The sequence below is a fragment of the Macrosteles quadrilineatus genome, unplaced genomic scaffold, assembly GCF_028750875.1.
Source record: "Macrosteles quadrilineatus isolate MER2022 unplaced genomic scaffold, UCM_ALF_1.0 Scaffold_5__1_contigs__length_97177068, whole genome shotgun sequence".
Lineage (NCBI taxonomy): Eukaryota > Metazoa > Arthropoda > Insecta > Hemiptera > Cicadellidae > Macrosteles > Macrosteles quadrilineatus.
In genome coordinates, this window is record NW_026542598.1 from 70,235,071 (window position 1) to 70,261,738 (window position 26,668).

Below are 26,668 nucleotides of genomic sequence, written 5' to 3' on the forward strand. Positions count from 1 at the left end.
ATCACACCGACTGTGGAATTAAGATCTTGTAATAGATTTTTTTATTGTATTACCAAGCACTATCTTCACCAATTTTTAACTTTTTGAAGACCTCTCTTCCCTCGCTCTAGCTGATTTTTTTCGGTTAAGATACACAATACCCACACCCTAGGTGATGTTCACAGACAAGAAATTGGCTAAGATTGAACTTGCACAAACAAAAGACAGATTAAATTGTAAAGACGATAGCTGGATTCGGGCTGGTTTTTATAGACATACTCTTGTTAATTAAGTAACAAGGTGACCAGTGGCAGTTCTAGGACTTCGTTTTGCCAGGGGGTGTCTCACACACCTCAAGAAAAGAGGAGAGTTCATGGGTCCCGTTGGTATTTTTAAAGCTGTTTGTTGAGTTTCTGCCATTTTTTACATCTAAAAACTGCATCAAAAAAATTCAGTTACGTTTTAGGATTTATCTTTTCAGGCTCCAATGGGGGAGAGGCTTTAGCACCCTTGGAACCACTATTGAGATGGACTAACTTAAACAAATATGGCTGATTCTCACAGAAAATTGAAAGACTCTCGCCGATTTTCAAACACAAGAAAGCTCTACCCAAGCTGATGTCGATGGCTGATTTTCAAGAACACTCGCTCTAGCTGATTCTCACAGAGACAGACTCTGGCTAATTTTCGACCCTCAGCCGCCCCACTAGACGTCCAGGGACCTTGCGTGTTACTTAACCCATCAGTATGGATGTCGCCCCGGCCCGCGACGCTTTCACCGAGTAATGTAATCGTTGGATAAGTGCACAGTGTCGTTGCCACACTGCCCTAGACCACCGAGCGTCAAGACTCCGCCAAAATGTATCAAGTGAAAGAGCAAATATTGTACTCTGTTTAATCCAAATCTGACCAATTTCAGAAGTATGAGAGATATAGCCTGATATTTAGTCGTGAATTTGGATAGCATGGGTAAGTTTTACGTTTAGTCGAATGGTAAAGTGCAGCCGATGGTAGCCTAGAATCATGGATCACCCAAGATGGCAAGCTGAAGCAGGTTAGAAGGTCCAAAGCGCTCTTTTAGTATGACGTAATTCCAGTCGTACTTGTATGATGTGCTTTTGTTTGATTAGTGGTCATGTGTAAATATGCTTCCGTATGGTCTAGCTTGTTTTCTCAAATACATCGAGAATGAATAAATACAGACGATTTTGAAGATATTGAGTGGCCCAGACTGGGTATAAAGATGTCTTGAAACATCAGTCAGACTGCGGAAATATGTTGGACGGAATCTCTATAAAGAGATAAAACTCAAAGCTTGAATCATCTAAATGGTCAACTCAAAGTGGATTTCCGTTTTCTTCAATATTTTGTGTTTGATAAACCTAGCAAATTGCACTTTTTAGTGTGATCCCAGACGTATTTGGTGACTAAATACCTTGTACAAAGCATGCGTCCAAGATTATTGTAGTAAAAAGTTAGATCATGCTAATATGCATACAAATAATCACTGCAGATAATACTTTGTGAGTACTTAAAAACTGGATTGGTGAAAATAGTTTAGCATCCAGTTTAAATTGTGTTTCTACTTATGGCAATCCGCATATTGTTCTCAACAACTGTGTTCAGCATAAGATGACTAACAACTTTAGCCACAACTTCAGCTTTAGGTGATCTACAGCCTTGGGATAGCATCTTTGTAACTAGTTGCCGAATGCATAAGTAGGTACTCCTAAAACTTGAGAGTTACCAGTACATTTCTTTCTGGAACAGTATAATCAGTAAACTATAGGAAACCAATCCAACAGCTATTTCAACTTCTGGACACAGCGTTGAGTCTGTTTCCGGAACCAAGTTTAAATTTCCCTCAGGTTCAGTAATTAACTTCGTCAAAACACAGCAAAATATATTAACTGTGATCGCAGGCACATCGGCTCATTCACACCATCTTCACTCCTCATTAGTCTTTCACAAATCGAGTTTCAAATCATTAACGTTTTTTACCTTATCTCAAACTGTGCATGATAAGGAAAACACGTTCCAAGGTGTTCTGCCATTCGAAGGTTGCTTACAAAATAGTGAGAGAAAGTACCAGAAAATTTACCTAAACAAGAATGTTGTTGGCCAAACAGTGCATCCTGTTCCTGTAAATTCTATGAACTTGTATACTAGATTCAAAATGTTTTACAAAGCGGTATTAGCGTGTGATCTTGGATGCTAAATGATTGTGTAACTTTGCAAAAAGATTCATCGGCAAATTACCAACAACGATTACAGGTTCTGCTTCGACTGCACTCTAGTAACTCAGATGATTCATCCTTGGCATTACTCCAACTTTTCCTCTTGCCGAGGTCTCTCCCGATGAAAATTTGTATCTATCCAATAGTTTTCCAGGAGCCATTATACTACATACTTTTCCCCCTTGTAACGTATAATATGTGGTTATTTAGTTCTTCTTAGCGAATTTTCCATGTAGAGGATAAGCTATTACCGCAGGTCTAATGGTACGACCTAGGCCCGGGATCGTTTTAAATACTTTTTTCGTGTTGATGTCAAAAAAGTTCGTTAGCACTATAACTCCAAGTAAAGATCATCCGATTTTGATACATTTTAGTTCAAACGTGTAAACCTACGTTTATTCCAACGAGTTCACGAACCAGTATGATCGGACTACGGGGTGATTTATGGGAGGTTTAATGGGATGAAATTTAGCTTTTCCCATTTGTTATCCTCAAATCATAAAGCTTTAACTTGCTATCCATATCGAAGCATTGCTGTTAACGTGCGTAACATAATTCAAGAGTAAATTCCAAAATAATATAAATTCAAAATGATTTTTTTACCCTTATGGAAAATATATTAACTGTTTTAGTTTGCTTGTTAATGGATAATATTTTGATGAAATTTAGCAAATTTATTCATTCATTACCAAGATGATAACATTTCACGAATAATCCATGTTATTATATTCCTAGAAACAGCAAACCTGGGAGTACTCACTAAACGTAATGTTATTTAAATTAGGAATAGACATAACATGTTCATTTAAGTGAATATTTTAGTGAAAATCTGATCAGGCACATAGATATTCAATTAGTCTCCAGGTTTTCTGCAGCGGAGAGTATTTTAGGAACCTGTTTAAGGGAAAAAAGATAAATGCTTATCCCTGAAGAAGTAGGGAAGTAGTTTTAGCAATTTCGCCTTTGACAAATTCACACACAGTTAACTATCAAGCTTACCAAACAGGACGTCAGGACCTAAAGACACCACTGCCTGCAAGTTTGCTTTGATGACATTGCAGAAGGCAATGATTCCTTTGGCAGGGTCAACCGTAAATCAAACAGTCCTTTTCATCTTTTATTCAGCGAATATGTAAATACGTTTATGTTTTTATGAGTTTTTGATGGCTGGAGGCGGTAAGTGTTTAGTCCTCCGAGTGTTTGTAGACTTAGATATTGTTACAAATTAACAGTTGCCTATCTATTATCACACCCAAGATTATCTAGCTCGTTTTAACCCAGACTCTAGAAGAAATGACCTGAATCTCCAAGTGATTTTCATGGAAGTTCCATAAACTAACTCTTGTTTGGATTATAAAAAGCATGAAACACTATTAGAACAAGAGCCCATGACTGCCAGACCTTTCATTTTTTTAAAGCTGAAAGTTTTTTAGCACATGCTCCCAATTCAGTTAAGAATGATCAGCGACTATGAAAGAGGTAAAAAAGGTCTGAAATTTGTAAATAACATTCGTTATAGAATAAAAAGATTGGCTCTTGCTTTAAACCCTCTGCCAGACACCCTTAAACATAGGTATGACCAAATATGTTCATTTCATGTGACATTATTTACATCAATTATAGTTGTCTTACACGAGATTTTCAATAGCTGGAGTACAAATGCTTGATAGCTTGAGTAGCTATCTAGTGTTTACAGCCTTTTGGTGAGTTAAGTGTGTTTACGTTACTTATTGTAGTGATAAACAGACATTTCTTCATAAGAACAATTCAATAGAACCAGAAAGAAACAGGTAAACATAATACATAAACCCTTGGACATTTTCTAATGTAGGTCTCCCTTCATATCGAGTCAGAAAAACTGATAAAATTTCAATCCACACGAATCTCAGTTGTTACATACACCAAATTACATACAGTTTTTTATTGTCTACGCCAGTGGCGAGTTATAGAGTATATTATAGAGGGATGTCAACACGTGAAAAAGTTACACATCCATATCAGCTTCACGACATCCACAACACACGTGACAACAATAAACACCATCACCCAGAAGAACTCAGATGAAATGCCAAGGCCAGTTGTAATCTCGCTACTATCAAATCAAACGCGGAATAAACCCCGAATTGTACACAATAAGGAAAAATACTTGAAGGCACTTTTAGCACATCATGACTAAGTACACAACGACACCACACTCACGGGGTTAATGTCAATACGACGAAGGCCGTCGGGTCCTGGAATGATTGGATCATTCTCGTCACAGCATCGTGCAGGAAATCCCGGGTCTACCGCTATAGGACATCTCATTAGAGAGGTCTGTTGTCATGGGTAATACCTCCACGATGTTACTTCCGAAGGAATTCGAGACGTTATGTTCTGACTTTGTTTCTGATGTGAAGTTCAACAGGAAGAAAGGGCAAAAATGAGTTTGGGTAACCGGGTAATGTGGGAGACCTCGAGACCCAAAAAGTGATTAATCGGGCGTTTAAATTTTTATTTTCTTTTTCACCTGGCTGTTTGTAATATTGATAGAGATTTAACATTCAAAAAGAGGTAGTAAGGTTTTTGCATTCTACCAAAAACAAAATCTTAAAATTAAGTAAGTTACACATCTATGTTTATAAAGTAGTTCTGATTTTACATTACTGCAATCGTTAAGACTGCAAAAAGTAAGACGAATTAATTCTTGGTAAAATTAAAATTGAGAAACTTAAGTATCGAGAAACCTATTCTTTTTGTCAAATAATTTCACAATTTTTTACATAGAACAAATTTGGATTTAATTGGTCAAGTTTCAATTACCCTTATATGCTGTAAATTTACCTGTCTTGAATAAAACAAATGGATTGGTCTTCCAGATATGGAATATTTTATCTGCATCATAAAACTACCTCCAATCCAAATCATAACATGAATATCTTATCAGGATATCTCATTTAGTGAAGAGGTTTACAGCCCAAATGCCTTTGATTGGAGATTATACGGAATTGATGAGAGATGATTTCATTTTTTTAACTGTTTTTTTTACTGTTTTGAGATTAGTCTAATCTTAAAGAAAGAAAAATGTTTAGTAGAAAACAGAAGAGTTTTAAACTAATGTCACTTAGCAAATGCGTTGTCTTAGCCTGATTTTAAAGCTATTCGGATTGCAAAAGATGTGACGTAGAAAAGCGCGATTGGCATAAAACGGCGATAAATATTCTAGCGACGGCCTCCCTTGCCACGTCACAGGTCGAGGAAGACCAGCGGCCGTTCAACTGGTGCGGGATAAAAGGGGTGAAGTCAAGTTGACTTGCACAGTTGTTTCGTCGGTAGTGTTGAATTACGCAGTATACAAATCGTGTTGTAAAAAAAATGTAAAAGATAAATGTTTTCCAAGACTTTTTTATAAATAATTTGCTGGAAATTTTAAAACAATGATGTTTCCGGCGAATTTCCCAGACGGAATATGCTATTACCACTCATGGTAAGACCTGAACCCGGTACCGAATTACTTTTTCCTATTGAGGTCCCGAATTCGCGAACCAGCATGATCGGACTATGGGGACAGTGGTTTATAGGTGGTTTGATGAGGTAAAAATTAGGGGTTTTCCCATTTTTACAAAGAAATACCACTAAAAATTTTTACAATTTCTTTCCAAACCATTTTGTAGAGAAAATTATTTAGTATATTGAAACGTTATCATGCGCCTAATGGTTACCTTCGGAGAAAATTCAAAAAAAATTTATATTTAAAATCCCCATGTTATTCTATAGAGAATAAGTAAAACTGTTGTAGTGTGCATGTTTATTAAAATATTTTAATCAAATTTGGAAAATGAATGCATTTCATACTAAACTATATATTAAAATTTCACAAAAAACACGTTTTAACGCTCCTTGCTGCAGCAAACCTAAGTACTCGTTAAAATAATGCTATTTAAATAGAGAATAAATGTAATATTTTTAAGGAGATATTTAAGTGTAAATCCAATAAGGTAGATGTAAATTCGCTTAGTCTTCAGGTTTGCTGCAGCTTATTCAGTTAGTTCCTTGATACGAATTACGCACGATTATCGCAGTCCTCGCCACACCCACTACAGTTCTGGTATTGCGCACGCCTGCCGCAGGCAAGGACGATATTTTTGTGAATCACTTTCTTTACTCGTCCAGTCGACTCTGCGTAACAAAAACTCTGTTATGTACAACTGTTTCTACATCTTCGGGAATGCCACTTTCGCTAACTGTGTTTCGTACGAGTAATGAGATATGTATCTTCGACTTGGTATTTGGAAATGTTACGATGTGCGGCATTGGATTGAAGAGGAAGAATCGTGGTAATCGCACGAAGATTACATAAAAGGAATGTATGACTTAATGCTACAAGGTCAGCATGGTTGTACTTGGATGCATATAGGTTGAAACAAAATGTTTTTTTTCGCTTTTTTTTTAGAAAATTTGCATTTTGTCCAAAGAGACGATTAATAGAAAATCGTAAATGCTCTTCGGATAACCGCTCAATGTCTGTAGGATATTCCAGGGTCCCGTCCCCTCACACCATTCCTACGCCATTTTATTTTTATTTGGTGAGTATTTTTACGTCACTGACATAATTCAAGTTTTTTCTCCAAGAAACTGTTCAGGTACAGGTTGGTCTTGTTACTGTAACTAATGTCAAACTTTAGTTCAATAACATTATTAATTAATAGTGCAATAACAAATGTGACATTTGGGCCTTCAACTTTGCTCGAGAGCGAACCAGCGACCTTCAGATTTGAAGGCTTACACTATAACCGTTTGGGTACATATTCATTTCGATAGTCTCTTGACGAAAAGCAAGTTTGTTAAACTCCACACTAGTTACGCCTAACCTACTAATGTAAAAACCTTAATATGAATTGTCTGGTGCAGAGTGTTACAGGACTTGCCTTCAAATCTGCAGGTGGTTCAATTCCAATTTATATCTTTACCGGACCGAGATGCAATTTGTCATAAGCTATGCAATTTGTCATAAAGCTATCTAACAATAGGCTAACATCAGATACTAATAAAACCAGGGTTTGGAGCGTTCCATTAAAACATTAAAAATCCGTATCTTGTAACTATCCCGAAAATAACACCTTAAAGCGGAATATAGCATGATAACAAGTGTAAAGACCAACCATAAAGGGGAATGTAGGCCTACTGCGATAACAAGTATTGCACTAACCTTGAAGAAAGATGTACCTCGATATAAACTATAAATGATTTTGTAAGTTTTCATTGCAATCAGCTGCATCGATTCAGCTGTATGGTTAAGCCAACTAACGACCAATACGATAGCACAATAACCTGGTTACAAATGCGCTCACTCAGTGTTCGGAGCCGGGCCTACTTTCGATTTCAGAGTCAAGTTTCATTTTTTACCATCTTCTCCAAGAACTCGTTTTCACTCTGTCAAAATCTGGTTTTTCAGATGTAACCGCATGACACATGGTTACTATGTGTGGATTGTTGTGTCGAACATTTGAACTAGAAGGAATCTATTAATGGTCATCATGCAGTACCTACAAAATTGTATTGGGTAGCTCTAAATTTACCAGCATAGTTCGGGATCTCTTAGGAATGTATATTGTTGTACAGTATTTAGGAATATACCTAAAATAAATATAGCATATGGCCTTTCCAGTCAGTTTTTACAAATGCAGTACTATGTATAAACAAGTGTAAATGGATAGTGTTGTTCGTAGTTGTACAAACTTTAAGCCACATAAAAAGTACGTACCAATTTAATTGAAAACAGAAAATTTTCCTTCTGATATAATTCAATTTCTGTTGCACAAAAATATTCACTTATCTTAAACAGCATCTATGTACTCATCATAGTGTATACTAATACTTTTCTGAAACCTTCGTGGCGAATTCGTAGTAGCATGGGTTCAAAAATGTGCAGATCTCTAACTTAAATTTAAGGAAAACACATTAGAAAGAAAAAAAAAACAACGTAAAAAATTTCTATAAGTGTTAACCTACAGCTTGGTGGAGTGGTTATCCTTCTCGCATTCTAAAAGTCACCGGTTTGGTCCTGAGAAAAGACAAAAGCTTTTTGATGGTTCAAAAGCTTGATCATTGGGCTTTTGATAAATTGTGCAGCTAAAGGCATTTCACTCTATTTCAAACTCCTCCTTGAGTGATTTTTGTCGTAGTTCCCCATCTGGGGAGCGAGCTGGTCTAGTGGTAGAGCTCGGGGCTTCAGAGCCTAAGGTCCCGGGTTCAAATCCCGCCAATTACCAATGGAATTTTATCTATGTGATAATGCCGCGATCCTCTAAGTCTAGCCTGAAGTAATGTGTAAAACAGTTCGGGATAGAACTGGGATGCTAGCACACGATGATGTGAAGGCGAGACTTAAAAAGAAAGAAAAAAGTTTGTAACTATCTAAACTGGTAATACAACCGGAGCACCGTAATACTATTGTTGTGGTCTCAAAAACGATACAATGTCGAAACAATGGCTGCATAACGCTTAGGTCATCAAAAGAAAAAAATCCACGACACAGTATCTCCTAAAAACACAGCACAATCCCATCAACTGTACGGCCCGGTACCGGTGCCCGGGTGACTCGCAAGGGCGAAGCCCCGAAGACAACCGGTCGTCTCGGCCAAGTTCACTCCTGGCCAGACTTTCACGATCACCTTGTCAGATATGGCAATGATCCTGTGGTGGGTGCGACTAAGTATATGCCTAGGCTCCCGGAGGCACGGCGGGTGTTTGGCGTACACTTCGTCTTGGGAGTGCCGGGTTTGATTCCTACTGAATGCCAATCATTATACTGAATGCCAATCACTCTGTGACCGATCGTCTACCTTAAGTTATTATAAACTGTTTGGGATGACCATATAGAAACATAATGTCTCTTCGTCAAGGATAACTTACTTTCAATTTGTTATCTTCCCCTACCAAATTCGTAAAAATGTCTAGTTCCAATTGCATGAGTGTATTGTACAGTGATACGCATACAGTAACAGAAAGGGTACCAAAGTGAAGGGACATATTGTATTTTTCTGTGCTGCAACCTAACCAAATGTGTAATATCATTTTACTAGTTTGATGGATCATATTGTTATATTTATTTCAACAACAATATGTGTATGATTTCAATATAAAACAAACTGTAAGCGGCCCTCAAAAAACAATACTCACTACCCCTTTCATGGTAAGGGATAAACATAGTCCAAATATTAACATAACATGTTACTAACTTAATAAATGTTCAAATTTATTTACAGTAAGTGATAATTACCGTAGTAAATTCAAATGTTTGCAGTTTTACTGCTATCGAAATTTCGACATTTCACCGAGTGATTTGCCATCCTTACACAATACTTACACTTTGTCAAATTGATCTAAATCACCATTAACACATGACACAAATATTTCGACTTAAGTTTTAGAGTGTGATTGTTTTAGATAACAGCTTAGTGTGATTGAAAAGTTGTAGGGGCGCAACCCGTGGACACGAGGGTAACATTTGATAGCTACAGACATGGCTTCTCACTCAAAATCATTACGATTGTTGGGAACAAACTAAGGAGGGAGGCTTACATTTGACTTCCCAATGCAACCCATAACTTCCACTGTGACATCCACCTTTTATAATGTTAAATATAAATGACTAGTTGTAAGTGTAATACTTTAAAATTTATATTGGCTTTTTAAAGAGGTAAGGAAATTATGCATGAAACTTGTAGTACTTTGTTTTACATCGTTGTACGGAATATGACTGCTGAATGGTATAAGTTTGTCATCAAACTCCTTTAGAAAACCCCGTCATCATTTATAATACTCCAATATTTTCCTCAATTGCATCGGAATAGGATAAATAAACGACACCCTTAGTTTCACAAAATATTTTACGCCACACTGCATTATTTTGACGAACTTCCCACGCAAGTATTTAGTCCAGAAAACAGCTGTTTGCCGCCAGCTTATTCAAATGGGGTTTCATTGCGTACTACTGCACTGTAATGAGTTTTACCGGACACCAATCAGCTGATTATACTGTATTTAGGTGGCAATGAGTGGTTATAAACAAAAACATAACCTCTCATGACTAGTGATTTTTAGTCCTTTAGTTGGTGGAAATATATAAGGATTTGTACAGATTTAGTAGTATGGCGTAAACTATCGTACGTAACTCGTCTAAAGTGCGTACCGGACTCGTATGGTAATCCCGTACTCGACTTCGTCTCGCACGGGAACGACCACACTCGTCCGGTAAACACTTATTTTCAGGACTAGTAACGTAATATACTATTACTCAATTAGTTTTCTCAGTGTGACAGTATGAAAAGTGTTCGCTTTATGTGATGTATTTTGTTTTATTTCACAGCCTTCCCTCAAATGTATAAGAGCCTTGAATCTTGTATATTGAGAAGGAACTGTAATTCTAGGTACTGTACGTAGATATAAATTCTTTTGCCAAATTTGAGTTATTTTAATCCAATGATTTTCCGCGAAAGAAAGACTATCATACTTCTGGTCTCTTTTTTCAGCATACCTGTGGACAATAAACTGAACTGAAAGCAAATTGATAACCCACAATAGTGATAGTCAATATCAAGCAAAAATCAATCTAGATATTAATTGATTTCCTTAATCACCCCACAAAACAATTCCTTAGTCTTCACGAGTAACTTTATCAAGATGGTAAACAAGTTGAGTTAAGCAATTGTTTACGTCCGTGTAGATCCAGTCTATAATCCTTTATAGACAAAATAAAGTCAACTAGACAATAATAATGTCTGGTAACAGATTATACGATTTATCAGATAGTCTATAAACATAAAGCTCAAATACTGTTATTTTGATCGCAAGGTTATATTGGAATGATACAATTATTGACAGGTGATTTATACTCTAGTGATTGAAGGTGTGATAACGGTGATAGCCTATTGACGTGTTATTGGTTGAGAAATACGGTATTTGCTGGATTTAGACGTTTATTGACAAATTTCATTTGATTATAATTGTGTCACCTTAGAGGAAAACAGCGTACGTGAAGGGGTAGGAAAGCTAAGAAATACTGCCTAAAAATGCTACTTTAGGATGCCGAAGAGGATGTCCCATTTAGATTGGCAAGATCTGGCAAATTATCCTAATAACACATAATAGAATGAGCCACTCGAAAAGTGTGCTAATGTCAAAATTATTTTATCCCTTAAAAACTAGTTTTACGTACTGTACTATGATAGTTGGTTTGTCACAAAAGATGATTCAGTTTAACATAAGTTGTCCCTAGAGTTTGGCTTGTTTAAAACCTTGTGGCGTATTCGACCAGCATCAGTGATTGGTACCAGCACAATCAGTTGTAATTTATTTTTTACGAAAAGAGGTTGGCGGCCTTTTTTAACCTTGCATTTGCCCGTCCACATAGACTAACTCCCCGTGCGTGGATCGTAAACTGCAAAGCAAGGGGTGAGCCGAAATGGCTACAACCCCTGACAATATACCTGGACCGGGACGTATACTCTCTGCCGTCGAAGATCCTACAATATCGCGGGAGTATACGAGTAAATTGCCGCGTTTTCGTACATCCAGCGGCACGAGTGACAACACCGTTAGAACCGTGTTATCAGCCCGCTTATCAACGACCTTGAGAGAGAGTCAATACCCTACACTCGCGTAGTAACTTTGCAGAACCATCCAGACTGCGTGAAGTGAGAACTGCTCGGTAAAAACTGGAGATCCTACACATAAACATTGTCAACACGTATGAGAATCGTCAGGGATATAACAGGTAATGATCCATCAGACGATAACGATGTATGCACTGCGAAACGGTGAGAAATGTATTTAACCATATCGGATGTTAAAAATGTAAGCCAAATTAAACGCAAGGCTATTTCGATTTACCATACTGCTTCGATGTATGACGTTTAGGTTTGTTTTTTTTTAAATCCCCATAATTAATTATGCTTGGTTTAAAGAAAAAGTCATAGATGTGAAAAAAAACTTCGCAAATTTCTCTCCATGACAGCACAAGTCTTTACTTGTCTTAAAAGCCTATCGTTGTCATGATGGTAACAATATAGCATAAAAGAGCCACTCAATAATAGGTTCTCCAACATTAGATGACATTGTAGATGCCGATAAGTTAATCTACAAAACTTGGCGATTTGTTTGGAAGGCATTGAAAATTATGTTACGACTGCGCCAAAATACAGCGGAATGTCTTTTGTGAAAGAATGTGGCAAATTACCCCTTCAATTGTATTATAATTTTATAGACGCTGTTTTTAGCTTAATTTTGTACATAAAATGTTTTAGCCTGTTAATGTTGTCACCACCCAAGCCACATTTCCCTGATATCAATAAAAAATAGTTATGATAAACAACAAAATTTCCCATACTTAATCTTGAGAAACTAATAAATTTTGTACGAAACTTCTCTGACGCGTTTTCTGCCACCTCATACTATCTTTGACTCCACAAACTTGGCCTATATAGATTTATTTACTTATACACCACGCGATCACAAGTCAAACATCGCGGTTATATCAACACAATTAATCAAGCTACTTGCGAAGAACCGGTGATTTCTAAATGGGAAACCCAGTTAGCACATCATATCACGAGAGGCGGGACAAGACAACCATAACTGAGATATATGTGGGTAATTAGGTACAGCGATGTCACGTGGACGACGACGTACAACTGACCTAGCGAGAAAAGGTGAACTGATAGCATAGGTGACAACGATGTCAACATACACTGTGACACCTTTAAAATTACTGACAAATTCCACATGTTTTGCTCACTTCTGAGTTATTACCCGCCTAAACAGACCCGCGTCGGTCAATTTTGCCTGGTGTTATAACAGTTTGCAGTGTTTCCACACTATTGGTAACCGTCGATGTTGTCACTAAAAACGCCGCGGCCACGCAGTTGGCTAACCTGCTAAAAATGTCTCAGAAGTCCAGAATACGTCGGAACAACACAGAAAAGGGTGAACTTAAATGCTTTGTTTAAGACCATAATCGGTGCTTGGTTAAAAATTAGGTTAGGTTTTTGATTTTTTCCTATAAAATTTCACCGATGATAAACAATATAGCTACTGTATTTAGTGAGGTTGAGAAATTGGAATAAAGCGTTTTTAAATTGAATCTGAATAAATGGTTAAACAATGTGATTAACTCAACGAATTACAACCACTCTCAATGTCATCAGATTGCCTTTGTAACAGCATGGGAATCGCCTTCAGAATATTATACAGTTGCAGGTAGTGGCGTGTGCACTATAAATATGTAAACTGATCCCAACTCGAATACAATATTTAATCGTATTTCATGAATTAAATTAGACGTTAGTTGTTCACAACTTTATTTAACACGTAAAAAACACGAACAAATAAATCACGTTACTTGTAAGACATGACTTATCCCCGATACTATACACACAGACGGAAGAGGGAAGAGATATGCAGAGAATTTTCAGTTGTAAAACTAAAGTCTCTTCAGTTGCTCCCCTCCTAATTCTATGTACATAAAACATTGAAGAATAGACGCTCACTGTAAGTTCATGATGCAGGCTTTAGATGCAAATTAACAGGCTTTAGATGTTAAAATACACAGGCAATGAACAATAGATAATAAAACAAAAGTCTAATGACATTATCTTAATTCAACAATAATGCAAACCTGTAAACCTGTAAACTATTTGACATTTCCGTGAGAAATCATATTTTGAAAATCTGTGTCAATTTTAGTTTCCACGAGGTGTTCACTTCTAACACGGTAGACTATCCTTCTCTAAGTAAATACAATTTTACCAACGACTAGGATATTAAATTAAATTCTCCAAACTTTATTAGTAACCCCTTTTTTATTCTGAGAATTTCAAAATTAAAACTTTTCAATAACAATATACCGCCATACTGACTTATCTTGGTGTTCGACCGCGTCTTTGGACTGGCGAAATAAATTTCCTACGTTGCAGAACCCCATCTTCAGGACAAGAAAACAATTCAACTTCGGTTGAGTAATTTGAACATATCTCAAAGAAAATTCGATTGTCTATGTTCGTTAAGGAGACCGTCTACTTGTTTAGTAATGTAGTTTATGGGTTTTTAATCACAAAACTAAGGCAATTAAATTAATTTAACGCTCTAGCAGTGAAAAGAAAAGTTACCTGTACAAAGAGATCTCAAGAATGTACGCAGCAATGCAGCACACCAAAACAACAATATAACACCGTTATCACTTTGGTTCGACTATTTCTATCACGACACGAAGGACGAACTTTTCGTCAACACAAGTTGGAAAACCATTAAAACCCCATCAGATATGGGAGATATTAGGTAAACATGAGGCAAACCGGAGGTCCTGGGTCTTCGTTCTTATCACTTCAGATAATGTTATCAGGATCAATCTCCGACTAACTGATTATAAAGGTGATCAACAAATTATAAGGATCTTGTTTGTTTTTCTAGACAACCAATTTCAGGTGATAACGACACTTCACTTTCGGTTACAAGACAGAAGTAAATAATGCGAAGTTCAACAACATTTCAGGTATAAATACTTTGGAAACTACTAAACGTAAATATGAAGGTACTGTATCGGTAACGCAATAGCGATTTTATCAATATATATCTACGTAAGTGATCATTTACAAGCACCATATTGTATCCTCACAAAACATGTGAATTTCCAAAATTAGATAAGAATTTGAAGTATTGATTTCGGAAAAAAGTGATAAAATAAAAACATTGATGGAAACTATTTTAGCCTAAAAAAATAGCTTTCTTGTTTATGAAGGTCTTGTATTATTAAACTTCCTTCAAAGTTGTAGAGTAATCCTTTTTGTTACCATCACAAATAGATATAGAACACCCTTCTTAGAAATTTGAATAAAATGACCATGACCAAAAAGACAGGTTTTGTATTTATTTTGAAAGTGCTACTGCACATACGGTTGAAAGGAGTTTGGCAATGTATGGAAGTGTGTGGGTGGAATTCTTGCATCAATAATTCTATTTTTCATGATTTGTATGAAGAAAAAATTGAATCATCAAGCTATCTGAAGCTAGCCGGCTTTGAAGTTAGTTATCACATGTTTACACACTTTAAAGTGAATACATGGTCATTGGAGGAACACCCTATTCCATATGTCCTTTTAACTATATATCTAATGTTTCAACATACAAATAAATAATAATCTGACAATACACTGTACAAACCCGCGTAACCTAACTGCAACTGAAATTGAATTGAAAAATCAAAAGGTAACACATAACACGTACAAATCACACATACATTTACGATTTTATACAACAGTTTCAGATAAGAATGCGAACTTGAAGGACACCAAACCAAAGTGTAAGGTTGGCAGAACTGTCGACTAAACAATTACCACCTTCATTCATCAGCTGCAGGCTTTCCCATACACAAACATACGCAATGTTGCCAACACGTCATCGCTCATAGCATCAACACGGTCAACGTCATAGGAGATTCTACCAACACGTCATCGCTCATAGCATCAACACGGTCAACGTCATAGGAGATTCTACCAACACGTGACATCAACAATCGACAGCCGAGAACCTTCCGCGAAAAAAACAATCATGTTAAGGTATTTCTAACGTTAAAAAATCATGGAAAATGTACTAATCAGAATTTGTCATGACTATGTGTGGGTTTTCACGATCAGCTGATTTCTTTGGTCTGGTTAAATTCCAGACGTTACTGTGAAGCAGAATTGAGTCATACTTAGTAAGTGCCGATTCCTCCTAGCTGATTAAATTTGCAGACTGTAAACAATTAGTACAACGTTCTGTGTCTACCCACTAAAACTTGCATTTGATTCACAATAAGCTCGGTTTAAGCAAACTATATCTGTACTAACTATGTTAGAAAATGAAGACACAATTTCACTATTACTACTTTAACTTCTAGAGTTACTTGCTATTTTGTGCTGTTCAGTGCGCTAGACTAATCCCGATTCAGTCGTTTTTATAGGATTCCCAACACTGTTGGAGATAAGATAAAAAAGTTAACCTGTCGTCAAAACATGCAACAGAGTAATTCAATAGATTCAGTGTGCTTTAACAGTTGATTGAAACCTTTGTGATAACGATACACTTTGACACTTGTGTTATCACAGAGATTCTCCGCCCAAATATATCGGATATCGCAGAAATTGATAACCGACATGCCACTGTCAAGCTTCGGCTTCAAATCAGCTGATGCACATTCCATAGGAAAACTCAAAACTCAATAATGGGAAGAGAAGAAAAAGACATTGGGTGACGTTACGCCATGAATTATTGGATAGTATAAAATAATACTTGAGAAATCAGCCAAAGAACAGGCCAAAATTGCCTTCGCGATTATTCATCATGTTGATAGTGGGTTTTAGTTGTTATAGGACAAATAATTGGCGTTGGGAAAAATTAACCAAAAACGTAAACGATATCTAAAATTTTATGTTATGAATATTAATTTTAATGTGATAATAAGAAACATATTAATCGAAGTTGGAAAAAAATCCTAAAATTGGACAGGAAACATGTAGAGTAAAGTAAACATACTAATATTGAACAATATCTATATAAATAAAATTAGAGTTTTGTCTGTACATTGCTTAGAATAATGAACTTTTTGGTTATTTTTACATTTCATAGGTCAGAGAAACCGAATCAAACCTTATCTCAATTTCTGTCTGTCTGTCTGTCTGTCTGTCTGTCTGTCTATCTGTCATTCTCTTGGTAACGCTAAAATACGCACTTTATTACAACTACTCCTCAATAACTATAGCACTGTCCCGCCTGAAACTTATTTTCCAAATACTATACATATATGAGATGGTTTTAGACGTATTTCATCGAATATGAGACAGTTAGATATTTAACAGTAAACCCTTGAAAATCAAGTTTTTGTCGATTTTTGACGTGGAATTTCTGGAAGCCCATGTTAACCTTATGAGAAATGAAATTATTGAATCTTAACAGCTGTTTCAATTAAACAAGTTGGTTCTGTTCTGTGATGTTCAATAGCATTAAAGTTACAAGGATTACCAACAGGGTGCAGCACTAGCACTATTATTTCTTTTACATTTATGACAACAGCTAATTTGCAACCTGGAGGCGAGTGAGCGTAGCGAACGAGCTAACCTGAAGGCAAGTGAGCGTAGCGAACGAGCTAACCTGAAGGAAAGTGAGCGCAGCGAACGAGCTCCAACATACAGGTGAGTGAGCGTAGCGAACGAACTTCAACCAGGACGTGATTGAGCCATGCAAACGAGATCAGATAGTAAAAATAAAAGTAAGCCTACCGTTATAGGATCGACCGGCAGACACAGAGGTAATTTAACCTTTTATTGATTGTCATACCGATCCGGAACAACAAAAAACAACATAAAATGAAGCTATGTATAATAGTTTGGCCAGCATATCTTAAAATATGCAAACCAACTGCTGTTCGTTATATAAGAAGGTTTCAACTGAATATTATAAGATCCCCGTGCGTAGAACGGGTACACAGCTAGTAAGGAATAAAAAAACTCACCTAAATCCGTTTAAGGTCAAATTTTCATTTTTTCAAAGAGAAGTAATTGTATCGATTATGAATAGCAAATGTGGTTTGACAGCATAAATTTAGTGGCTGTAAAACTAAGAATACGGGTCTACAAGTGTATTTCTGGAGTCTCTATAAAAACAAGTTACTCTAAAAACATTCACAATGGTGAAAGAGTCTACCTTTCAAATGATGCAGTATATAAATATTTATATGTTGTTTAAGATTGGACTTACCAAAAGAGATGGTGAATAAGAGTCACTCCTGTAGCAGGGAAGATGACGTGGCTATGCTAGCCTGGAAACATACAGAATTGGTTACAAAGTTGCATTCTTAGCAAAACATAATAACACCACAACAAATAAATGAATTACAAAATTAATTCAGGCAAGTGATTTTAAAGGGGGGGGGCAAAACACCAGACACAAACGTCAACGCAATAGTACAAAATAACAACAACTAGAGAGCCACAAAATGAAAAAAAACGCGTATAATTAAGTTTTAAATGATCTAACAATGTAGTTCTCAACAATTAAACATTTTTGGAATACACTGCTATTAACATAGTCTATTTCATGTATGCTAAACAATCTAACTAGAAAGTATATCAATATTATCACGGAATAAATTGCGGTTGACCTTAAACAGATGCTGTGGGGTAAATAACTATTTGCATGATATTTAAACTTGACCCTGATCCTTATGGGGAGCGGCTCACCTCGTCATAATACTCCGGAAATTTAAAATATATATTTAAATACTCACGTTACAAGAGCTTGATACGATACAGCATGACCACGTTAAATATTGTGTTTTTATGGCAGCGAAGGTGTTTTTTAGTACAATAAGTTCCGGAAAACGGATTCATTTTTACATTAAATTACAAATGTATAGTTTCACGCAGTTAGATATAAATCAGTACAAAATTAGAGGGAAAATCGTTTTAAAAGTGTAAAATTCATTGAGGGCCGTTTTAACACACATAACCCAGAATTTTAAGCCAATCTGGTCAGATGAAAATGTTGTATTGTATAAAATGCGCGTAGTTGCATCCCTGTCTATGGAAAGGTGTACTGGATAGTATAAACAGATGAATAATGCATTTTGCACAAATCTTGGTAAACATTAAAATTACCAGCGTCGATCGGTCACTCGGTAGTAACGATTAATTGTTAAAACATAACATTACAAAAACCTGTATCAATTTATATTGTACAGCAGAATTTTACGAAATACTAGAGTCTTGCTATTGAAATCCACGTTGTATTCCTAATACGGTATGAAAAGTACCAACTAACAAAAGTGTTATATAAGGCGATAAAATATTGGCAAAACACGGGAACTTTGATTTTAGCTTTGGTCCGTTGCAGATTTAACCAATAAATCAGTTACGTCGATTTTTATCGTTTGCTATTTACTGATTCGACGTTTTGTACAGCAAAAAATCCTTATAAATCACCGAATCAACCCCAGAAAATATCATATTTTTAATAAATTCACCCACGTACCTACGCTACGTCAGGCGAGAGGTACGTCAACGGTGGGGAGGGGAGGAGAACGCGTACCAGTTATTTATTGTTCGCCAATGTAAACAATGCATCTGATAAGCAGTATCGTCCCAGCAATACTGATAACACCACGGTATCACTAGTACTGTACTGTCAGCTTTTTTCCGCCAGCGATCTGCTCAAAACGTCAACCATATGTGATTAATACCAAGACATTCCTTGCATGAAGCTTAGTTTTTATATGTCACATATTCGACTAAAATCAGCTGTTTCTTTTGTTAGGAACATCTGTTCTGACAATTGATAGATGGACAAAAAAAATGAACGTGGTTGAATTGGGCATCGAACAGTATTGGTTAGCGTATTTTTATATGGATCAGATAAGTATATACATTTTTATCCATATTAGGTTGAATGAACTACTACTTTTTTCTCAAATCCACCAAATCAAAATTTAAGTTCAACAACCCGTACACAAACACCTGTAAACATTCATCATCGCGCGGCAATTTAAACGCCCAGCCACCTGTAGAGTCTCTAAAGACAGTTGTTGCTTTTAACGTGTTAGTTTCTTAGAAAATTATGAAAATATGACATAAGCCCCTCGACTAAAGGTATTTTAGATTCAATATGGTAACTGATACCTTTGATTTTATCATCCACATGAAAAATCGGTTTTTTTGAGATATAAAACTTTAAGATATGAAAAGGTTTTGATTTGAGTGTACACAATTAGTTAGAACTAAAAATTTAAAAGATGGGTTTGAGGTAATGTCATTAAAATTATAACTACTTTTACAAAAATTTACAATAACTGATAATGTGTAATAGTACAAATTTTAAATTAGTTAGTAAGCAATGAATAAGAAAAACCTATTAACAGTGACTAATTTATTAGGGTAAAATCATTTTAATTTAGCTACTATAGCGCCTAAAATTATTTTCAATTTTAAGGAAACCCCGCTTTTGAATGTCCTCCACACAAAATACTTTTATTTGAATTAAAATTAACCTATAGTGGCATGAAACAGGATTCACTAAACGTTTATCAATTTGAAAACAAATTTAATGTAGTGTAATAATGATTTAGCCTACCAAAATTGTTAAAGTTGTTAGCCACAATAAAATAACAGTTTTAAATTGTAAATAGGTAATTAGAGGTAATTGTCTATTGAACTAGTTTACACTTCAACTTGATACAATTTGAATATATGTTACTTGAACTGTATATTTATATTTTGTTACTAGGCCTATATATTGAAACTATTTAACCACAGAGTAAAATTGTAAAATTTAGAAATAATGTCAGGAAAAAAAATAGTCAAATATTTATTTCAAATATGGGTCTTAAAAAATATTTTGTATTTAATTTTCAAAAATTGCGTATTTTACTAATTTTTTAAATTAAATTACAATCATTCTCACGGAGCATACAACTCTATAAATTTATAAAATCTATAAAAATACTAAATCGTCTTAAAATCTTAAAAATTAACTAAAAAAAATTACAAAAAATTTAAATTCTAAAAATAATTTCACAAAACACTGATAACACTATCTTACTTGACATGCGAACTGGCGGTGAAGTTAAAGTAACAAGGCACCAACTACACTGACATCGACGGCAAACGCTTCACTGAAATGACATAACATAACAATCAGCATTGAGTGCTAGCGGCGCGCCACTAGCGCTAGGTGGCTGCGGCGGCGAACGGCGGAACTACGTCGATTGCTAAGGTAAACAGTACGATGTCAAGGCCCTACGCTACAGCCCAATGTTGTGAATATGGCCCGAAATGTGACAATGTGTTACTTTAAACTTTGAGTCATTCTCATACCGTTTGAGTGTAACCATTGACTTTGGATACTGCGAGAAGACTTTTTATGTTGTTACAAGAATTCTTAAAATCGTTCCAGTGTGTTTCCGGCGACTATATATGTTTGTTTTAAGTGTTTATTTTACATTATTGTATTTACCATTGTGTTACTACACCAAATTAGATGCAAAATTTTAAAAAATAAATTTTTTTATTTAGTTTAAAAAATGGGGTTATAAAATTCTATTTAGGACAACGAATAACATGAACCGAAAGGAAACATACCTAACTGCCTTCAACTGATCGACTAGGATGACAAATCTATGTTGAATATGATTTAAACTTGGAGTCGTGTTTATATAAGTTTTTATTTTTATTTTAAAGCTCCCTAATGCATACGTTTACTTTTTGTGTGTTTTATTTTCAATGAATCCATTTTGTCTAAGAATGCTGAAGTAAATGTCGTATCTTTAAAGTCCATCTTCAATCAGACTTTACCCCTACAAAAGCAATTGGATAAGCCTCTTATTAAGGAATTTTCAATGTACATAACATAATAAACACTCAGATAAAAAAGAAAACGTCACTTCTCAAATGTTGATTAATATTGCCCAAATATTTACAAAAAAAAAGAACTCGGCATTACTTACTAACCGTTTAAAAAACCCCTGTGTAAATTTGCAAACTTATCAATAACAAATAAAAATGTTAGGTATGTAAAAATCTGGATTAAACAATTTATGTTTATGTTACTAAAATTGCCTACAGTAATTCGAATGTTCTCCTTTTTGGGTTTGCCAAACTCGAAAGTTTTTAACGTACTAATACACAGTTTGTCTTGAGGGAATGTTTTGCTGACACTATGCAGATTGGAGCTTTCAGTTTTTGTTGCGTCCAAGAACAATTAAGTAATTAGGTCAATACAGTTCCACAACGCTTTTAGAGTGAATGCTTGCAAACCCATCGAGTGACCTTGCATTACTGAAATTCGCCATGATGCAACAACTAAATTGTTGTCAACTTACGGTCATTTGAAATGCTAATGCAACCACTGGAAAATACTCTCAACTGCCTTTAAACTTATTATTTGGTGTTTACGTTTAACATAAAATGACTGCATTGTTTTTTAAAGCAGTTGCTTTAACCGTGCTTCGCAGCAAGATGTGTACCAATCACCGTACAAACAGTAACACAATAAGTTTTTATCAATAAAACAAAACTTGATTGAACACTTCGCAATCAATCTAAAATCAAAATATCCAGGTCGATTTCAACAGCAGAATATCAATAAATTTGACGAAAATAGAAAAATGTTTGATCTAAGGTTGTGGTTGTTGTAAACGGGTATGTATATAGTTTTTTTTAGCATGGTATTCTTGGTTATAGTGCTCTTTTGATTAAAATTATAGTTCGTGGAACAAGGTTGAAGTCAATGAGTCTAATTTACATGAATTAAATTTACAAAATGTGTTAGGAAATGTAATTTGTGTAATATAAAATATTTATTGGATTTTTATACGTCAATGCTCCTCCAGCCATAACGTACAACCATTGACTTTATATCTCTATAAAGTCAATGGTACAACCATAGTTTAATCTATGGTACAACTAGGCAAGGCATTCAAACCGCCTGGCTACAGCTACGTTTGTCTTATTGCATTGGACTAAACCCGGCGTTTCCCGTATATGGTGCACTGCACATTGAGACAAAAACACAACTGCCACTTGAACCTTCCTTTCCCTATTCGAGTTTTGCTAACCAAAAGCATTTAAAAATTGTCATTACTCTATCTATAACATATGTCTTTAAAACATCGAGTAAAATCAGTTGAGATAAATCAGTTGTGTACTAATTTTACAGCGGTTAGACATAAGATAACAAGACATAGATTAAACCCTTATTGACATATCATTCATTAGACGCCGCTGAAGACAATATTATGGTTATCTTCCAGTGTAGAATGAGGGTTTATGTGAACAAAGCCATTCTTTTTGCTTACCAACTAACCATAAAGGGAATTTCCACAAACTGTAGCTTGTCCTTCGGGGTCACTTTATCGTCAAAAATATGAAAGCAAAAATATTAAGATGTCCTATAAGTGAGAACCATTTGAAATTAACGCAGTCAAACGTAGAAAGACAAAACTCATCCACATTATGTATTTTACATTATGACGTGATTTCTGATCGACCCTTCAACTATTTAAATAGAATGTTCATTTCGCGGTCTCACGACATTATACTAGAGGATTTTATTTCCTGAAGAGGAAAGAATTAGTCATAATCCATGGAAATCTACACAGCTGGTTCGTATTGACTGATATGATTACACATCATAACGTCATAACTGTGTATGACTAAACGAAGGATGTTTCGGAACATGAAGATGTGCAAAAGCTACACGGCTTCGCCAAGGTAGCAGCCTACTTCCTACAATGTACAAACATCCGTCACTTTCAACACACTTTAGTTAACGGCCCCAAGAGCCTTCCTATGGGAAACACTCATATCAAGGATAATCATGTAAATCAAAATCGCGAAAACGCATACATCTCTGATTGAAAATGTGGCATGTTGGGACAAAATGTTTGACATTGCCGGTTTTGCCCAAAATATTGTCATGTGTTTAGATGAATCTAACCATCTTGGATGGACGACTAGATGTGTTGTCACACCCGAAGTTGGACTCTAGCAGTTCGAATCTAAGTACTACAGTACTAACGTAAGATGACTAGGCGGAATGTGGTAGTTTGGACCATTTTATCCTTGAAAATTCAGCGATCCACATGCAAAAACGCCATGATTTTACATTATGAAACATGGTATTATATGTGTTAAACATTACTACCGTAACATGGTTAAGATATATTCAGTCAGAGGTTATGTTATATTATGTTAGTTTATCTTCAATAAGAGTTGATTAAGTGAAGACAAAAAGAGATAAGTAATGTTTTTAATTTATGAAATTTAACAGGCTTGGTAAACCAAAAGTCTATTGAATTTACTTTCTTTAAGTTTTATTATCGTAACGTTTATTATGTCCTAGATTATATTTAGAGTAACAGTTTTAACGATTGTCAACTTTCAATTAAGCTAAATCATGAAAAAGAGTTTTTAAGTGCGGGATGGGTATTATAACATAAAAACGATTGCAAATAATGTTTATTATTTATTCTTGTCACGCTCACAATCAACGCGTATTACGTCCCGCATATATTCACAGTTTGTTGTTGAAATATTTTTTGGTATTTTGAGTGAAATATAATTAAGTTAAAAGAGTTAAGTGAGTTTTTAAAGAATGTCTACCTGAAAAACATACAATGAACCTCACTTGGCAGACCAAAAGGGCATTGATGACCTTACGACTACACTACAAGCAGCAAAAAACCAAACGCAGGTTTAAAATGCTGAGGTAGAACGGAAAGAAAAATATGTAAAAGATCATTGTACACGTAAACTTATGCTTCCAAAGCAACTTCCACTCTAACTTGAACAAACCTGACTTTGATGATCGATGGTGTACAAGATCAAAAGTTTAGCAGGTGTAGTAGTTCTACACTTCCGCATCCTTATTGTCAAATCCCTAATGGGATTTTAACTCTTTTACACTCAAAGTCATGTACCATTTACGGGAAACACAGATTTAGTTGAGGATATTAAGACGGAACAAACATCCTAATTAGTGGTAGGACATTGGACTTGGTTGTCATTTTAGTTTAAATTAACTATTTACTTTTATCGTTTGTTTCATGGCTAATATTAATTCATCATTAGTTTCCCATTGATGTAACCTAGTTTTTATTTGTTTATACGAAAGGATTGTTTTAGGGTTGATAAGTTTAGAGACGAGCAAAAACCCAACATTAGTGAATAGCATTTTCCACGTTTTTTACTTGTAGCATTTATTGGATTATTATTTTTTTAAACACATTAATGTCACGTTGTTGATGGAGCTAACGCTCTAATTTTCTTTTTAAATAATAGACAATGTATAATATAAGATTAACCGTGATTTAAAAATTAAGAAAATTTTATACTACCATTGATTCTGATTAGTTTATTAAATTTTACCTATATGGAGTATCTGTCACCTTTTTTTTATTCTTAAAAAGAATTTCCTTCCTTCACAATCTCTCACAAAACGTGTGCTACTATGAAACATTGTATTTTCTCTTTTAGTGTTTCATGTAGATAATGCTGTAGTTCACTTATCAAAAGCATTAAAGAGATAGTGTGGAAAGGAAAACGATACAGGTGCGTATCATCATTGACTTTAAATCTACACTTATTATGCCACCACAAATGAACTAAGTTCTTCTATATATAGCCTATAAAATCCAATGTATGTTTGTATGTATGTTTGTTTGTTTGTCCTTTATGGACTCCGAAACCGCTCGACAGATTGTAATGAAACTTTCAGGCATTATTAAGCATTATTCAAGGATGGTTTGTGTGAAGTTTGGTGCAGATCCGTCAAAAGGGCTCCGCCCCAGTGGCTATGGAGTCTCCCATGTTAACCTTATGAGTACTCATATTTAAATGGAATTAAAGAATCTTAACAGCTGGTTCAACTAAGCAATTTGATTCTGTCTCTGTGATGTTCAATAGCATTAAAAAGTTAATAAGTTTACCAACAGGGTGCAGCATGATTATTTATTTTTTTTTTATTTATGACAACAGCTAATTTGCAACCAAAAGGTGAGTGAGCGTAGCGAACGAACTTCAACCTGGAGGCGAGTTAGCGTAGCGAACGAGCTAACCTGAAGGCAAGTGAGCGCAGCGAACGAACTCCAACCTAAAGGCGAGTGAGCATAGCGAACGAACTTCAACCAGGATCTTGAAAATGAACAAGCATTTGACATAAAACCACGTTAGGACAGGACGACGTCTGTCGGGCCAGCTAGTTCCATATAAAACTGACTGCGGGTTGTCAACACTAGAAGGTCAACAAAGTACAATAAATAAATGAAAACCCGCTTTGTTCAAGTGGCTAGAAAACTGGTAGTGCAAGTGCAAGCAAGAATGCATTTGTTTGTAAAGATATCAGATAATGAGGTTTCGTCAAGGTTAGACTTGTGGATGGCGGCCATTTTCAATGAATTTACTTCTTCAGTTGTTCTTTTACACTTTTTTATTCTGTTGCCAATGTCTGTTAGTCTGTTGGATACTACAATACTGCGTACAATTTCAGTGATTTTATTTGCATTCAACACGTTTTAATATATGATACTCCCGCTACAGCAAACCTGCAGACTAAGCAAATTTCAATTTGCCTGATTTGATTTTCAAACGAGTACCTAGGTTCGCAGCTACAGGGAGGCAAATAGAGTTCCTTTAGTAGAAAATGTATAGGTTAGTATAAAATAAATAAATTTACCAAGTTCAATCAAAATATATCCATATACAAGCAACCTACAACAGTTAACAATATTCACCATAAGAATAAGATGGACATTTTCAGTTTTTTTTTTTTTTACTTTTTCCGTAACCCATTAGCGTACAAATAAATTTAATATGCTAAATTGTTTTTTTTTAAGCTCTTAAAAATGGTCTAGAGAGAAATCGGGAAATATTGTGTTTCGATGGTCAAAA

At 35.3% G+C, this 26,668-nt stretch overlaps 1 protein-coding gene across 4 annotated transcripts in view; it reads right to left on the reverse strand.

Annotated features, from left to right (window-relative positions):
* LOC128993993 (elongation of very long chain fatty acids protein AAEL008004-like) overlaps positions 1-26,668 on the reverse strand; it is a 125,741-nt gene that overhangs the window by 46,812 nt on the left and 52,261 nt on the right. For 3 of the 4 annotated variants that reach the window (XM_054418165.1, XM_054418164.1, XM_054418170.1), the window contains one exon: positions 17,988-18,048. The gene's annotated coding sequence lies outside the window, so the exon portion shown is untranslated. Of the gene's footprint in view, positions 1-17,987; positions 18,049-20,822; positions 20,899-26,668 lie in introns of those variants that run through there. The other variant, XM_054418166.1, reaches the window with a different exon arrangement.